Below are 17,716 nucleotides of genomic sequence, written 5' to 3' on the forward strand. Positions count from 1 at the left end.
AAAACAATGTAATTCCGGGGTATGCCAATGTTGCCCCGTGCTGCAAATGTTCCCCCAGTTTACGGTAGCTCTATTTGAACGTTTTATACAACGGACATTACTCCTACATTTTCCATTTATTATATTCCGATTGCAAAATCATTTCCTTTTCGATTGCACGGCAAATTATGATACAATTATTGTACCTAAATGCGAGTCGAAATTAGTTATCCCTGAATCAGAAAAGGGAAGACGCATAAGAAAGGAATTCAAAGAGGAATTCAAAGGACGATGTTAATGATCGTACAATATATTGAAAAATAGACGGCGACTCCAGCATGACTGGAAATTTTCGATTACACCCAAAAGGAAGCACGGTCGCGGTTTAAAATCAGCATGACGCGGTTTCGGTGATTCCATGCTCGAGGAATGCATGAATCGTGCGTGTCATGGCATATAAGTGGGAGTACGATAATTACAGGGGGTCGGTGATTGTGATAGTTTCAACTCAATGCCTTGTTGCCCCTTATAATCACGAGTTCGAATTATCGCCCAGTTTCGAGTTCACGTCCTGCATAAACAGTGTTATGAGGCGATTGTTTCCTCTGAGCTGTGCACTTTATAATTTCTCTGACTTGAGCGATGCATAGAGGGGTACAAAAGTAGACACACCACCGTGGATGCACCCCACCATAGAAACTGATTAAGTATAAAGACTCCTAAAAAGTAAACTCGGGATCTAATCCTAAACAGACGTCATAGCTAAGAGGACAGTAGCAAATTTTAGTTTCCTTAGCCAGCCAAACATCTGAGAATATTCATGTCATATATTATTTGTATGTACATATATTATTATAAATGTCGTAGGACAATCGCCAAATCAACCTCTTTGTAAAAAGCCCAGCCGTTTTGTCGAGAAAAAGTTTTCACCAAAATTAGGCTGAGAAATCATAGCTTTTCTGTAATACTTTTCTATACATTAATATAATACTGTAATACTTCTTATCGTCGAACGTTTCCATTACAAAAAGTATTACAAAAGTAATTACTTTTTAGCAGTATTACAAAAAGTCTATGATCTCTGCCTAATTTAGGTAAAAACATTATCTCGACAAAGAGGCTGATTTTACAATCGGACTGCGACGTATATCTGTAATCCGTGAGAAATAAATAGTTAATCCTCTGTAACGCCGTAAGGCGCTCAGCAAGAGTCACTGTGTGCTTCGGTCTTAACTAACTTAACTCGTGCTAAGTTAATCCAGAGGTCCTTCACTTCGCTTCACTTCACGACAGTGTGCCAATACGTTTCGCGTGACTTTCCCTCGAATTCTTCTGCACCGTACCTTCGAACCGCCCAAGTCTCGTCGACGCCGATGAAACTTGACGCACAGTGCTCGGAGATATTAGGGCTGTGCCCTGTTAAATCTCGCCGTGACAATATTGCCTAAGCAACGATAGCTGAACGGTCGATATCAGAAATGATTTTCAATAAGCAATCCTGACTGTCAGCTGTCAATAGGCGATTTCGATCGTCACAAGTTAAGGGCGTAACTTGGACGTGCTCTGTCCGATGTGGTTCCCACGCTCTGCAGTTAATACGCCTGATTTGCCATCGATCGAATATATACGTTCACGTGCAAACGTTTATGGACTGTTAGATTTTTTCAGATAGCTAGAACGGAAGCACGAAAGGAGCTAAGCGAAAATTAATAGCTCCTTAATTGTGAAAAGGAAACATTTGATTTATAGATGACTTGGTAACTTTGCGGCGGTGCGAAATAGAACAGAACTTTAAATATAAGAATTGCGCTGTTCTTTTATGCTCTATCACACTACTAAAGGAAAAATAAAGTTATATTTTAACCCTTAACTGGTATAATGTTTTTGGCAAACGTGCCTGGTATACTGGGGTCGTGGCAGACCCCGAATAAAAAAGGGCACAGAAATTTGTAAAGTCGACACTAGATCATCCTCTATGAATATTTTGTTCTTAGGTAATGTATAAAATAATAGGAACGTAGAAAGTTAAACTATTAACTATAAAATTAATTAGAAATTCAGTTGACAAACTTAGACAACCAAAAATTTTGCAGCGAACTTTGATGAGAATTTGAGTGCTTGGAGTCATGTGCGACCCAGGGTACCAGTTAAGGGTTAAAAAAAGTAGCTTTAATGGCTGTTTTCGCCCCTTCAGAATGAATTTCAGCAGAAAACAAATGCATTGAAATAAAAGTTTAAAAGTTTCATTAAAATCAGAATTATCGGGTTGGAAGTGTCTCCTTGCAAGACCTTTAATTGCGAAAACAAGATTCCATTCGAAACGAAGCCACGTTATCGCAGCGAGCACAGCTCCCCTGTCAGCGTGCGTATATTTTGGAATTCACGTTTCGTAATTTCGAAGGCACGTTGCCCAGGAGATTTAGACGCGGCAGAGGCTTAAAGTCAGCCAGACACGGCCGCCCGTGCACGCGAAAATTCGCAAACATTTCACGTCCGCTCGTCGCCACTCGTGAACATTCGTTCCGGTGTGTACATCAAAAAAACTCTTTCCCTCCGTCGGGTTTTCTGTCTAGACGCGCCTCCACTTACTCGCGAAACGACACACACGGCCCTTGTCATCGCCAGGCTGCGGCACAATTTACTTTTAATTCTCATCAGCGTGTGCCCCGCGTTGCGTTTAACGCGATACACCGGCAACCGAGAGCCCTGTATCCGCGACCGCGAAAGTAACGCTGGGGGGCGTTCAATCGATGCTCCTTTAAATTCTACAGGACTTGCGGAATGTTTGCTCGCGTTATTCGTCCTGCGGTATAATCCTGTTAATTCCCGCGGAATTGTCTTCTCGTTGGGACTTTATTTTACGTCGCTGTGCATTTTGGCCATTTAGGGAGATCCCCGTCCATCGTACACAACTCAAGATCGTACTTGCGCGTCGAGTGTGTGCACTGGGAACCGCAGCGAAACTTCCTGCTGACTTCGCAATGTCAACACGCAGCTTTAGCAAGCGCGCTTTCAACTTCGTCTCTTCTTTTACCCTTTTCTTTTTTATTTCAAACAGGAGGAAGAATTTGTGGCCTCCGTCTTCGAGGCTGGACTGGGACTACTTAAATACTGCAATTATCGAGTTTCACCAAAATCTTGAAATATTCCAGGATTCCGAGAACGAAATTTCTTGTCATTCGAGTTGGGATAAATTAAAGTACCTTTGCAGAATATTAGAAACTGTTCTTTGTGTTATTTCCGAACTAGTTGTCGAATTGAAAAAAGGTTTTAGTCAAAGTTATTCACAAGGGATCACCGCGAAACTGGACTCACCGATTGGAACGCAACTTTGTGGGTTTTTAGAGTGACTCAAAATAAGAACAACAGTGTGTTTCATTTGGGCCCTATCGTCCTTTAAAGGGCTGAAAACTAACCTCGAAGTCAAATTGGCACTTCCACTTTTTCGCGTATAACTCTCAAAGTACCACAGACAGAAATAAATGTTTCGAACAAAAGTTTAATGGTGCAATAAGCGCTACAAACTTGCGTTAACAAAATTTTGGAAAGAGTTTTTTTCGTCAGTTATATATTTCTTTTTTAACTCTTTTCCAAATTTTGTTAACGCAAGTTTGTAGCGCTTATTGCACCATTAAACTTTTGTTTGAAACATTTTTTTCTGTCTGTGGTACTTTGAGAGTTATACGCGAAAAAGTGGAAGCGCTAATTTGACTTTGAGGTTGGTTTTCACCTTCTTAAAGGGCGATAGGGCCCAATTGAAACACACCGTTGTTTTGAATCGCTCTGAAAACCCACAAAGTTGCGTTCCAATCGGTGTGTCCGGGTTCGCGGTGTTCCCTTGTCAGCTTCGAACGTAAAATTACCTAGGGAAACACTAATTTCAGTACCGGAATATTTAAATGCAATTTCAATTTAAATGTAATAGATATTTAAATACTGAAATACTCGAGGAATGTCCACAGCATTTTTTAGCACTATTTAGCTTTACTACTCGGTTTCGCCCGAAATTTATATACTGATTTTATAAAAGAAAAATAATCTTATTTTTTTTCGGTGAAAATAGTCACATTCATGTCGATTATTCGGGCATAATGAGCTGAGGATCATTTCGTGACCCGAGAGTTTATCGTTCGAAAGTTTTTAGGCGACAGAAACATGCACGAACATATAGAAGCTTTCTGTTTTATATAGTAAGATTCTAAAATTGTATCGGTCGAATACTTCCAACCCCATTCCAGCAACTGACGTTGATTTGTTCGTTCACGACGCGGAAAATACTGTTCACGCTGCCGCGCTCCCGTTTCCCGCGCTTTTATTCGCAAACCCACTCGCTAGGCGGAGAATTTCTTATCGAATGAACAAAAAAAAAAGAAACAGCTTTCCGCGACGTTTCCCAGCAGATGATCGTTCGATAGCTCGCTTCCACGGGCCTACATATTCATCGTATGTAAAGAGAACGTTGTTGGAACGCTCGTTACACAGATCCTATCCGTCACATAAATAATAGCGGTTATTATTTCCACCTCTCGCGAAGCGTCGACTTAGAAACCCGCAGTCCTCGATACTATAAGAACGAGATGGACACCAGAGGAGTAACGGTGAACCCGTTTCTTCGATCCTCCAAAAATACAAATCACAGGGAAACTCAGCAATGATAACAATAATATCGAGATAAGGGGTCTTTCTTAAATTATGTAAGGCTTTGGGGGGGGGGGGGGTCAGGAAGCGCCTTACGTAATATTTTTTAACCTAATTTTCAATAAATACAAATTCCATCATTAATGTTCCAGATCAGTAGTTTTAGTTTAAATTTCCCGAAACCGAGTTAAATGAATTATATTAAACCTTTAAAAGAATTTTACTAACTGAAAAAATTAAGTGTAAAAAATATTACGTAAGGAGGGGGGGTTGGAATACCAAATCTTACGAATTTTTATACTGGCGGAGGGAGGGGGTAATAATTCGCCAAAATTGCCCTTGCGTAATTCAGGGACGGCCCCTTAAACCCACAGCATTCGAAGATAAAATTTACCTAAGCTCTTTACGAAATGTACATAACTCGACCCCCACACCCTCTCGGCACAAAACAACGCACAATAACTAAAAAAAAAGGAGAAACGAGGAAATGCCGTCTATGAATTCCATGATTGCCAGGCCACTCGTTATGCAATCGTAATCGATTAGGTGCACCGATGAAGACGGCAGAGGCGTCGTTTGTTTGCGGAGCGATGGTCGGGCCGGAAGCGGAGATTGTCTCGGGGCTGTCACGGTGTTTCCTGGGCGGTGAGCGTCGTTTTTACCGGCGCTACGATCATCCGTCGATTTGCGCTTAAGTTCTTCCTCCGTGGCTATCGAAGGCCAAGGGGAAAAAAGCGCCCGCGCGCGGGCGGGGTGGCGGGGGAACAGGACTCGCTAAGTGACTGAGTGAGCCAGTGAATAGGGATGGGGGAAGTCGGGGAGGGAACGGAGAGAGAACGGCTGCCAGGGGGGATGATCGAGATGAAGGAAGACAGAGTTTTTGTGTGCCCCCGGTCCGAGGGCCTGAGCGTCTCTGCGCGCGCGGAGCGGTTACTTTGATTTTTCTTACTCCTCTTTTCCACTCCTTCTTCTTCTCCTTCCTCGTTTTTCGCCGCGGCTCACTCGCCCTCTCCTCCTCTCCTCCCAGCGGGTACACTCTGATTTTTCTTCTTCTCGTTCGCCGTCTTCCTGCCCCTGCCACTCTTCCACCTCGTTTCCTCTCTTACATTTCGTTCGTCGCTGCGACTTTCTAACTTCCCCGCAGGGTTTCGTATGATGTCCCTACTTTTAATTTTTGGTCAATTTTTGCTTTTATAATTCTTCGTTTCTTTACTTTTACTCTCATCTTCTCCTGTTTCTACGCTTTAGTAGCTTTCTCTTAATCTTCTATCGCAGTATTCTTTTTCCTCAGCTCTGCTCACTTCTAGCCTTTCCAAGCAGTTTTATCTTCGACCTTGAAAGCTTCGTTTTATTCTGATTTCAGCTTCCACCCTGCACTTCACCATCTTCTTTCTATCCTCCCCTCGCGACTTCCGTCTTTTTAGTCCTGTTCACCTCCACCCTTTCTAACTTATACAGTCTATGTGATACTTCTATCTTTAATCTTTCGAACGTTTAATAATTCTGATGCTGGGTTTTAATCGAAATCCCTTTCGCTTTGCTTCTTGAACCTTACTTTTCTTCCAACTCCCTTATACACCCCACAGCTCATCTACCTCTAATCTCCCATCGTTTCCTACTAACTACTTCCACTATTCCCTATCATCAAGATCCTTCCATTATCGTATATCTTGATTTTCTATTCTTCCAGTACTCTATTATCTTTCCCTCACATTTCCTTCTCAGTTTCTTCTTCTCTATCTTTATACGCCCCTCTCTTTTCTAACTTGGTACCCCTAGCTCTGATGTCTCTATGCTTTCTCTTTGAAAAATTCCGAATCCTGTCTTTTCATCGTGTCACCTTTCGTTTCCTCATATCTTTTACCCTATCATTTCCCCGCCCTTTTCTCTGATTTCGTTCATCTCGAAGATATCTATCTATTTTTGTACCCTCGGTTTCCGATCCTTTTCTAATATCCACTACCTCCTTTCAACAGAATCCTCCCCCATTTTCCTGCACCCACATGTGATTCCTTCTAGAATAACATCATTCGAAGTGTCGTTTCAAAAGACACATTCTTGCTGCTTTCATTCCCACTTTTCCTATATTTTGCCCCAACAAAGTTATCCTCCTTCAGCATTATTTTTCACCACTGATTTCCTCCACCTCCTTCCCTTCTACCACCCCCAAACACCTGATGATATCTGTTCCTTCAACTTCCCAGCTTCTTCCAGCCTCATTATCCTTTACTGTTAACACTTCCACTGTCGTTGGCGACTTTCCACGTGGATATTTTTTAGAAACCATCGAAGGGTTGTCCAAGAGTCTTAGAACGTTTACTTTAAGAACAAACCAAACGAGAATTTCGCATTCTACGCTTCGTGAAAATTTTTCCCGACAGAGGCAAACGCTCGGAAAGGTTAGACCGACTTAAAGAGGAACGTTTCGAAACTCCGCGCCACTGAAAGTGTTAATCTCCTTTCTTCCCTTTCATCCCGAGTTCTATGCATGCTCCTCCCCACCATCCCTGTTCTTATTTTTGCTCGAATCGCTGTGGAACACGCACGAATCGTTCTGTATTGTATCGTTCGCCGTGGATTCAATGTTTAGAATTATATCGATCCAGCGGGAGCTTTGAATTCGTGAAACGAAGCACGAACAGAAACGTGACGGCATGCAAAACATTGTCGAATTACAATCTCTCGCTAAACTCTGTTTGCCAACAACAGCGGTGTTTTAACGCGTCGATTCTCGTTGCGATGAACAAAGGAGACGCTGAGTACCATTTCCTATCGCTTCTCGGCGTTTATAAATCCTAAGGAACACAAGTTCTGTAGCACAGCATTTCTGCGTAAAACTTTCGAGGGTTTCGTAATCTCGTTACTCCGTCCCATCGAGATTCTTTTCTTTGCTTCAGCTTTCTTGAGCTGCCTATGGGCAGGTGGACTGCACGTAGGCTCCAATTTTCTTAAATATCCAGGCATCAACCGTTTCGTAATAGACAGAACGTAAATTGGTAGTCAGGAATGTGCAGCTCCCAGCTCTTGAGAAGAGAAAATCGACCTGTGGGTATCTAGTTAGACTTTCCTCTTCGAATTTTCTTTGGAGGAGCAGTTAAATGTAGTACGTGCTTCATGGTTTCTTCTTTGTACTCTTTGAATCTTGACAATTTCTTAATGATACATGTCGAAGCATTAGTTAAATCTTTGCGAGGCTGCTTTTTAAAGAAAAGTGTGATACAGAAAAGCGTAATTTACACAGCTCGACAGCCGTCTGGACTTGTGATATTCAATAGCTGTTTCTCATAGGTTTTCGTGCGCTGAAAACGAAACCGAAAACCGTTTGTCGCCATCGCCCTCAGTTTTTGAGAAATTCGAATTTGAAAAAAAATGCAAATTTTCAACTTTGAACATCCTTTGTGTCGAAACAGTAATAGTTATTGGGTTGCTTGTTCCGTCAAATTATTCTACGAACCCTCCCAAATACAACGATATAAGTTGGTAGTGCATTAAGAACATTTAAATATGTTTAAACAACGATCAAAGGGAAAAGAATACCCGAAATGCACCCATTTTTGCAGATATCTTTTAATTTTTTTCCAAAACTAAGGGTCTAGGTGAAAATCTGACTACTCCATGCGATGCAGCAGAAAATTTCCCTTCGGGAAACATCAACAGAAGTGGTAAGTCGCGTTTTGTTTTCAATACAGAAGCGAAATAGTTTGGCAAAACGTGCGGCGCCGACAGTGGCAGTCGAAAACTGAGGGTGATGGCGACGAATGGTTTGCGGATTCGTTTTCAACGCATGAAAATCTATAAGAGACGACCATTGGATGTTACAAGTCTGAAAAAAGTCAAATTTTGTCGAACTGTGTTATCCGAACCTGTGTTATCCGAACCTATCCTCATCACTTGTTGGAAGTTTATAATAACTATGTATTGTACACATATATTTTGCGTAATATAAATCACCTTTCAAAATACAGCAGCAGTACTCTTGTATTTAATAAATAATTTTAGGTGTAATTCCTATACTTATAAACTTCGATTTTCCGAACCACCTCGGTCCCAAGTAGCTCGGAAATAATTGACGCTCTACTGCATTTAATAATCGCTTGATAAGAAGCAAAAAAACTAAATACACCAAAGTCATTAGACGCCAGCGAACTGCCATATGAATTACAATTGAGCACGCCACTACAGTAATTCAATCACACTTTCATTATCACCAGAAGACACAAACTTCTCAACTCGATTTTCCCAGAAAATTTTGAATAACGCGCTCACTGCATTTAACACAGAATTCTCCGCGCCGTGCGCTAACAACGTACAAAATTTCAACCAAATCGCTGACCGGAACCTCGTACACTGCCCTCAGTGAGCGCAAACTGGTGAGTTTAGGTGAAACGAGGAAGAGGACGCGGCATTCAAGGGTGGAAAGGCGAGACACTACGTGAACGAGAGGGGCGCAGGGGCAGGAACAGAGGAATCTGCGTGGACTCGAGTAGCAGGTTTGCAGAATGAATATCATCAGTCTGTGAAACGAGGAAAGGAACACGAAGAGAAGGTGAGACTCGGCAGGGGTAACGGGGAAACCGGGGGAAACAGAAGGGGGACTCACGCTTTTACTACGAACCAGGGAGCGATGGGACATGAAATCATCGGTGCGTTCATTGTAAAGGGCAACGAATCGAAACCCGTGATAGAGTCGACGGAGGATCGTTTCGTAGAACAGGCTGGTTCTTTGATATGCCGACGGGGTGGGGTTGGTTTGCGAAAGTCGTGCGCGACAGTGCTTCCTGGTGCCGCGACGTCCGAGCCCGTCTGAAAGGGAGAATAAATTGCAGGAGGTGTGCTCGTTAACGAAGCACAAGGTTAGAGTGTTACAAGCGTGTCTGATCTCGCCGCTATATCGCTGTTCGCGGAGTATCAGCGTAGGCAGGCGACTCGTGCACTGCCAAAATCTGGGAAATATTTCCGTCTGGCATGCAGACGTCGCAGGTGCGTGCGTCTAATTTGCGAAGGGGAGGTTAGCCGAGAAGCTTTGGAAACGGGCTTTAGTAGAGTTTCCGTCTTCTGGTCCGCTCAGGCGACGTTCGAACGCAAAAAGGGGATGATGGATCTCCCGGCAACGTTCATTCGGGGTGTTTAAATCATTCAGATCACACTTAACGCGTTCGTTTGGGGGGGACGAGCTACCTCGCGCGAGTCCTCATTTTTTAGGGGAGCAAAGTGATCTGCGAGCAACTCGGACGACGATGTGGTAGGTAACTGTGAGGTAATTGCGCGCGATTGAAGAATTTGTGGGTTGGTTAGCTAGCTGGCAATTTCATATGCGCAGTGTATACTGAGTTTTGCTTCGTAGGAGTATTTCACTGCTGTAAGCTATTCGCTGTTATGTACAATAGTATTCCAAGTATGTATCTAAAATAAAATCGGGGAAGGTTGAGAATAAGGGAATGAGAAGTTAAAATTACTCTTTACGCCAATCGACTTTTTATCAAATTTTTTTGCCAAGGACGGGATACCTACGGTCTGTAAGAGGAGAAGAGAACGCGCAGAGGGCGCGGGATTAGATACGGGGAGGAAGAGGAGAGTGGCGCGTGTATAGTCTAACAGAGAGAGAGAGAGAGTGATAAGAGAAGGAAAGGCGCTGGTTCGTTGTCGGATAAAGAGAGAGCAGGAGAGGAGAAAAGGAAGGGAGGTAGTAGGAGGAAAAGGTTGAGGGGAAGTGGAAGGGGGAAAGGAGGGAAGGGAAGAGCACGCGCGCAGTGTGCCTGGGTGGAATAAAGAAGAAACGAGGGGGAGGATGAAAGGAGTAAGCGAGAGAAACAGGCAGCGAAGGCCGACTGCTCGTCAAACGTCTCTTTCGGCAATTCTTACTAAAAATTTTATCTGTCCCACGCGCCTCTCCCGCGGCGCGCCCTCTTCGAAACTAGCGAAACCTACCTCTGCCATTTTCCACGTGACAGCAACTCGAATTTCACAGGCGAATTCGCCTGGGGATTTCGTCGACGGCATTGAAAATAACGCAAACCAAAGACATTGTTGTCGACTGCCTTTTCATTCCACCCTCCCTTCCCTCGCCTTATATTATTATTGGCGATGAGGTTAATTATGTTACGAATAATAGCGAAACTTGATAGGGCGCGTTCGATTCTGTGTGACTTCTTGGGACATTAAAAGCGGAGGTTATAATTGAATCCTAATAGAGTGTGTTTGAGTGTTATAGGAGTACCAGAGAATTTGAGATTCGAATATTCGAATACCAGAGAATTTGAGATTCGAATATTCGAATACCAGAGAATTTGAGATTCGAATATTCGAATACCAGAGAATTTGAGATTCGAATATTCGAATACCAGAGAATTTGAGATTCGAATATTCGAATACCAGAGAATTTGAGGTTCGAATGTTCGAATAATTAAGAGTATTCGAATACCAGAGAATTTGAGATTCGAATATTCGAGTACCAGAGAATTTGAGGTTCGAATATTCGAATAATTAAGAGTATTCGAATACTCAAAAAATTACAGCTCTACTTTCGAGCTCCTTTCTATTTGAGCTCACACATTGGAGATCTGGGTAATGCTGGGTACACCGATAGTGTATTATTTTTCATTAATCTACACTTTTTAAAATTTATATTGTGTCGACGACAGGACGATTAAAATTTTTAACTGACACAATCAAGTATTATAATTATCAGGTGATATGGAATCGATATGACACTGATGCACAAAAGTTGGTGGGATCAAAGTTTGAAAGTTTAATAATGAAGCAAGCACGGCTATTTGAAGAAATAGTATAAGTCGCTTTGATTCCATCCTACCAATTGAATGGTAATAAAGTATATACTAAATTACCTTTTCATATAATTCCTTTCCCACGAACTCCTTTTTCCAAATTCAAAGCTACTTCTATTATAGGAGCTTTTAGTCGAAAGAAGTTACCCTACCTGAAACAGAAAAATAAGTCACATTAAAATCTTACTATAAACATTAAAATTCTAAAAAGCTCACACAGTGTTATCGTGCACGAAAACAATGAATATTTTTATCACTTAACGACAATATATCGTGACACAATAAATCATCGTGACAAAATTCGTTGAAACGATAATAAGTTGAAATGGTAAAAGTGAAAATTTCCACTATTTTATTTTCAACCACAGCGATGTTGCTATGCTCTCACAACTCTATCTTGCAACAGCTCTAGAAACTAAAATAAATTATCCCAGCACTTACAGCGTTTACCACCGTGTATGCACCATGAAATTTCCTATTCATCATCTTTTTCTACTAAAAAGTAATGCTTGTTCCCTTTGGCACTTATATCGTTTACCATTTCAACTCCTCAATTAATAATTGAATAAAACACAAAAAAACTCTAAGCAATCTAAAATTACGTGAAATCAGTCTAGACTCCAAAAGCATTCTAAAAATGAATCGATCACCACCATAAAAATTCAGTCCGTTGTCCCTTCACCCCCTGCACACGTATACTGAAAATGATTTTCCAACAAGCAAATAAACAAATGGACCCACAATAGGCACCATATACCGCGAATAAGAAACAGCGTCAGGTTCAATAAAGATTCGAAATTTCTTCGACAGAAAATGCAGGAATTTCGATGCGATATTTCTACGCCACAAAAGTTTCCATCGCAACGTGGAGGAGCGGAGCGTTTCCAAAGGAAGGACGCCTGCTAAAATGCCATCCCGCCGTTCGGGCCAGGTACCTACGCGTCGAAAGGGAACAAAGAGGCCGTTCCAACGTGGACCGACCGCGAAAAGGTGAGCTTTCCTACCACCTCTGGGCGGTGCTCGCGAAAACGACGGGCACCAGAAGAAAAACGGCGATCTATTTCGAGGATTTTGGTGGAGTCTAGTTGGCAGCATGCGCGAGCAGCGCGCCGGGCCACGGGATGGTCCGTTAAATAATGCGCGCTTTCGTGGAAGTGCTTGATCAACGCGACGCTCACCAACGGGCGATTACTTATTTTTGCGATTGTAATTATTCGTGCTGATCGTGTGCACTCGCGCCCGACTCTATCTAGGGATTCACCGTTCTGATGATTAATGGCAGCCGAAGCGGCGACTTCGATGAGGGGAGGAACACGGGTCAGTTCTTCGTGTTACAATGCCGAGTGTCGATTGGGTTCAGGCTTGCTAGATGTGGGCCATTTTTGTGGGATCAGGAACCCCCATAGAATAAGAGGGAGCCCGGACTAGGAGACCAGGGAGAGTCGGCGTTAGCAGTGGTGGCAAATGCGACTGATCAGTTCCTCACCTTACCTAGCAATGCAGTATAGAATTGCCGTCTCTATACTACTGTAACGTAAGCTGTAAGTGCATCCCAAACTTATTAGACCAAGTGTTAGTCCGGCAATGAGTGCTATTAAATCTAAGAGAGAAAGGCCTACGTGTACTCTATTGTTTAGAGTCTTTAGTCTATAAGCGTATCTATGCACCCACATAGTGAATATTTTGTACGTTTAAGGATATTTGTTATATTGTTCGTGTTTGTATTACACTATTTACAAATCGCACCTATTTACTTGATAAATTTGTGAAAAATAACATTTTTCTTCATTGTATTCCCCTGAATCTTACGTACCATTGCATGTTTAAATCCGTTTTTTTTTCTGGAAAACGCTAAAAGTGGACAATGCTATCGAATCGAATGCTTACTAATTTTTACGAATATTTTGTGTACGATTATTTGTCGAGCGCGATCTCCATACAATCATTCTTCAATGTCGATATTCGTTATTCGCATTATCTGGATCTCTCGTGCGTGAAAAGAGAATATCAGTTGAAGAATATTGCGCGAAGCGAAACCGCCCTGATATATTAAATTAATCTCCTTTAAACCTGATTAATAAGTCCTTCTGCATCAATTTTGCAATCGCCTATTAATAGTCACACTTTTCATGAATTCTTGATGCACCCACTACCGCATTTCAATTTCCACGATTATTATCCACGGAGTTGGATAATAAAAGTCCTGTCGACGGATAAAAAATCCAGAGGTGCGTTCAGCATTCCTTTTGGACATTAGTACCTGCAGGCTCTGTGACGGATGACGAAGGACACATTTAGCGGTTCATAGTGTTTCTACTCTAAAAAATATATACGTCACTTTACACGCCACCTGAAAAAGAAGCCGGCGCACAGTGGTCCCAAAGTGACTTTTGCGAACAAAATTCCCTATGTCGGTGAATTCTCAACCGATTTTCATCCTTTGTGGTCGTTTGGTCGGGGATTAAATTTGCTAAAATATCATACAGAGCTTTCACTTTGGAACCACGGTATAGAATATTTTGGAAACGTTACGCGAAGTCACCTATCGATTTGAAGCGTGCAATATTTTTCTGATACCTCGCCCACACCGTTACACAGTTACGAATCGTACGAATCCGCGTCCCAGTTCGATTTACGCGCTGCGCGATTTACAGTGAATCGAAACGGCCCGATTGCAAACAATACAGTCACGTTCAACGATAAAACAGAAATTGGTGACGTTAATCCCTGGGCTTGGTGTTCTGTAAATCCATGCTACAGAAGCGTCCCATACCATCAGCGTGTATCTTTTTGAAGAACTGCAGCGAATATTTCTCTCCCCCTACGAGCAGGGTAAAGAAATAACGTTTCCATAAACGTGACTTACATTAGCCTGGCTTCTGCGAAAGTATCGCGTGCCTTTGAAGGGTCAAAACACCGAGAGGGTAACATAGAATGTACCTACTATTTAGGGGAACTGTATCGGAGCAGAATCGTTCAGATTGGAAGTTTCTGCATCGAACTTTTGCGGGTGCAACGTCCACGCAAAACAATATTTCACCAACTGCTGGTTTGCAACAACGTCACTCAGACCAAATCCAGATATAGATTAACTAATATATACTTTCGCATAATTTCCACGCGAAATGTCACAAAATACTGTAGATCGAGTCGCTAATAACTCAACTTACAGGTTAATGCGACTTGAAATAACTGAATTAAAAAAAAGTATTAAAACATTTGTAAGTCCCCTCGTGGTTTAATTTTACTTCGGTGAATATCTGTTCCAAGTGGCTTCAACGACCGCCGTTGCTCCAAAAATTGGAAAGAGAATTATCTCGACCATAAAACTCGCACACCGAACGCTATTATTTTTAATGAATGCGACCTGTTTCGAAGGGAACAAATTGGATACGACAGTCTGTCGTTTCCAATGTTAGACCTCTGTGCATTCTTCTTTTTACGTTTATCTATTCCCGAAACCGGGTCACATTTAAATAAATCTTCCGCGGTGCACGCTTCGTAATGCACTGTTATTTTCAGGCCGCCGACTTAAATCTCGTTTCGTGTAATTCCATTGACATCTGGCTGCTGCAATCTCGTTCTCCATATTTCCACGGAAACTTGAAATAACTTCCTACGTTGATGAATGCTATCGTGCAGAGGTAACGGGGAACCACTTGCGAAAATTCGTTCAACGTTCCTCGCTTTTGACACGTGAAGAATGTATACACATGCATCGTTATAGTCTCGCGTTTTCAGACAGGAAACTAAATAATCGAAGGGAAGCTTGAACTTTCAAGCAGGCAGGCTCGAAAAAGGTAATTTGTAGGTGACAGTTGAATTCGAACGAAATCTCCCAAACGAAAATCAAAATGGTTAACGACGTCTACAATTTCGCAGCTGCAAATTCGAAATTTGAAACGGGTGAACTCGTTTCTCCTATCATTTCACAAAGCTGCTCCCAAAAGGTCACTCGCAAGTACTGTGCCCGGATGGAAAGAAGTCCGTCGAGAAACTCCAGGGTCCGAATATCAGGTCCGAATAGTACAGTTCTGTCTCTCTATACACGCGAGCGTCGGGGCCGGGCGCACGCAATTTGAGAGACGAGTAAGTAGCCTATTCGGGTTGCTTTGATTCCTCCTCGAGCGCTCGAGTGGTATGGGGCGACGCGCAGTTGTTTTTTCGTTCGGTGTTCGGCTTCTTCGGGTTTTTCTTTGATATGCGATACCCAAATTCTGTCGCTGAGTCGAAGAAAATTAATTGATTCTCGGTATTTCGACTGTGCGGTGACTACAGAAGAGGGGATAGCTTCACGCGTATAGAGAATCTGAAAACGCGTGCAATTTCAGAGACAACACTGTATATCTCTATTGGCCGGCGCGACACGTCGACGAATTCAGAGTAAGCAAACGGACGCGGCCAGCGGCAGCCAATGCGAGAGAAGAACACCTTCTTGCCCCTGTGACATTTCAACCGACTTCTTTCCAGCCGGGCACAGTGCTTCGGTGCACGTACCTTCGAACGAAAACGAATTCGATCGACACCGGTTAATAGTTTCTGAAGGAAAGGAACTGCAGGATCGATCGACCCATTTTTTTTTTAACCGCTCAGGCGTGTGTGACCCCTGAAACTTGCTGAACGCCGCGGTGGTTCATGTGTCGTGTCGACAAAACGGAAAAGCGCCTTTAGGGGCGGCTTGAAAGGAGCATCCAGCCACGCGCATTACCACCCTATCTGACGCGCTCGCCACGGGGTGGTTAGCCCTTATCAGATCGCACGTTAAGCACAGGTGCGAGAAACGTTCATGCCTGTACGTGTGCGCGTGTCCTCGGCGACATGGGACCCGGCGGAACCCACCACCGGCGATTATTGTACCTTCGGAACGGGCGGCGAGGCGACTCGCCACGGAACATCGTGGTATTTTCAGTCGATCAATATAAGTACCCTTCCGGGCCGGCGACGAGATTAGCTGCTCCAGCTTCCTCCGCGAAAATGGCCCAGCCAGTCACCTCTGTTTGCACTTCGGATTATTGGACGTTGTTCTTGTGCCATTCTAGCTCGACAACTTTGAACTTGCACGTGGACTTGCTCGAGGGGAGAGGAAGGGGAACGATTTTGGGACGAACGTAGCTGCTTGAGGGGTATTCTTCTCAGCGAATGGTAAAGAGTGGTGTTTAGAGAGATTTTAGAGAGACAGAGATGGTTGCCGATACTCTGTCACTTGAAGGGTCTATCCACTGTGACCCCGTGATAAAGTACCGCTGTTTAGAACTGTTTTTGTCACAGGAAGAATGTGTTTACTAAATTGAGGTTTTTTCTATTTATTAATATATGTTTTGGGAGTACAACAAAATTTTTTCATATTTTTTTAATGCTTGCTTGCATCAAAATAAGGGGGTTTAATATGCGCTGTAAGAAAAGAGACGCCCCGACTGCGTCGTCGATTTTGGAGGAACCATGTATCTGGGGCTGTGGTATCAGGGAGGTTTGTAATCAGCATGACTGTCGCTATGACTCAAACTAGAATCACACGTTTTCGTTGTTTTTTTCTCATCTTTTACGTAGTAGAATGATTAAAAAATTTAGCTAATTTCGATAGTTCAACTTTGGACGTCCGCCATTTTGTTAATTCTTCGTCAATCTAATTAATCTTAGTCCCTGCCATAGCGACAGTTATACGGCTTAGAAATCTATTTGGTGTTTTTGTTTCAGACACACGGTTCCTCTAAAATCCATCACGCAGTCGGGGCGTCTTTTATTTTACAGCGCATATCGCATCCACTTATTTTGGCGCAAACATGCATTAAAAAAAAGTATGAAAAAATAATTTTGTATTCTCAAAGCACGTATTAATAAATAAGAAAATCTGTAATTTAGTAAACACATTCCTTTTGAGACACAAAAAAAGTTCCAAACAGCGGTACTTTATCAGAGCGTCACAGTGGAAAGACCCCTTAAGATATTTTACGACATAGGTATTTCGTATTTGGTACTAATTTTAACACAAGTTAATATTGCAAAATATCTTAAATGGTACGATATTGACAATCCACCCATATTAGTGGGAATAAATTGAGATTTCAAGACAGGATTGTGGAATATAGTTAAGCAACTTTGATAGTTGCTTCTTTTCAAGACAGGGTGTGGATGCTGAAGAAACAGCTTCGAGGAAATTATTGTGTAGTACGAGTATGGAGAGGTCTAGTACTAGGATAAGTATTGGAAGTTGAAAACTTTCGAAATGACGTTGTTTAGAAGTTAGGAAACCGATATTTCAGGAGAAACAGGTACCAGTATTAAATTTTTGCTGATTGAAAAAAAATTATTTCATA

General features: G+C 42.5%; 2 protein-coding genes and 1 long non-coding RNA gene across 9 annotated transcripts in view; 2 read left to right on the top strand and 1 right to left on the bottom strand.

Moving 5' to 3' along the window:
- Positions 1 to 17,716, top strand: part of LOC143370306 (uncharacterized) — a 458,422-nt gene that overhangs the window by 327,923 nt on the left and 112,783 nt on the right. The gene's annotated exons all lie outside the window — the stretch shown is intronic.
- Positions 1 to 17,716, bottom strand: part of Wge (BAH domain and coiled-coil containing protein winged eye) — a 258,190-nt gene that overhangs the window by 186,226 nt on the left and 54,248 nt on the right. Inside the window, exon 1 of one of the 7 annotated variants that reach the window (XM_076814742.1) lies at positions 11,463 to 11,518. The exons of the other annotated variants lie outside the window; for them this stretch is intronic. The gene's annotated coding sequence lies outside the window, so the exon portion shown is untranslated. Of the gene's footprint in view, positions 1 to 11,462; positions 11,519 to 17,716 lie in introns of those variants that run through there. 7 annotated transcript variants of the gene reach the window in all.
- Sturkopf (lipid droplet associated hydrolase sturkopf) overlaps positions 359 to 17,716 on the top strand; it is an 87,197-nt gene continuing 69,839 nt past the window's right edge. The window contains exon 1 of the mRNA XM_076815160.1: positions 359 to 362. The gene's annotated coding sequence lies outside the window, so the exon portion shown is untranslated. The remainder of the gene's footprint in view (positions 363 to 17,716) is intronic.

Source organism: Andrena cerasifolii, chromosome 1, assembly GCF_050908995.1.
Source record: "Andrena cerasifolii isolate SP2316 chromosome 1, iyAndCera1_principal, whole genome shotgun sequence".
NCBI lineage: Eukaryota > Metazoa > Arthropoda > Insecta > Hymenoptera > Andrenidae > Andrena > Andrena cerasifolii.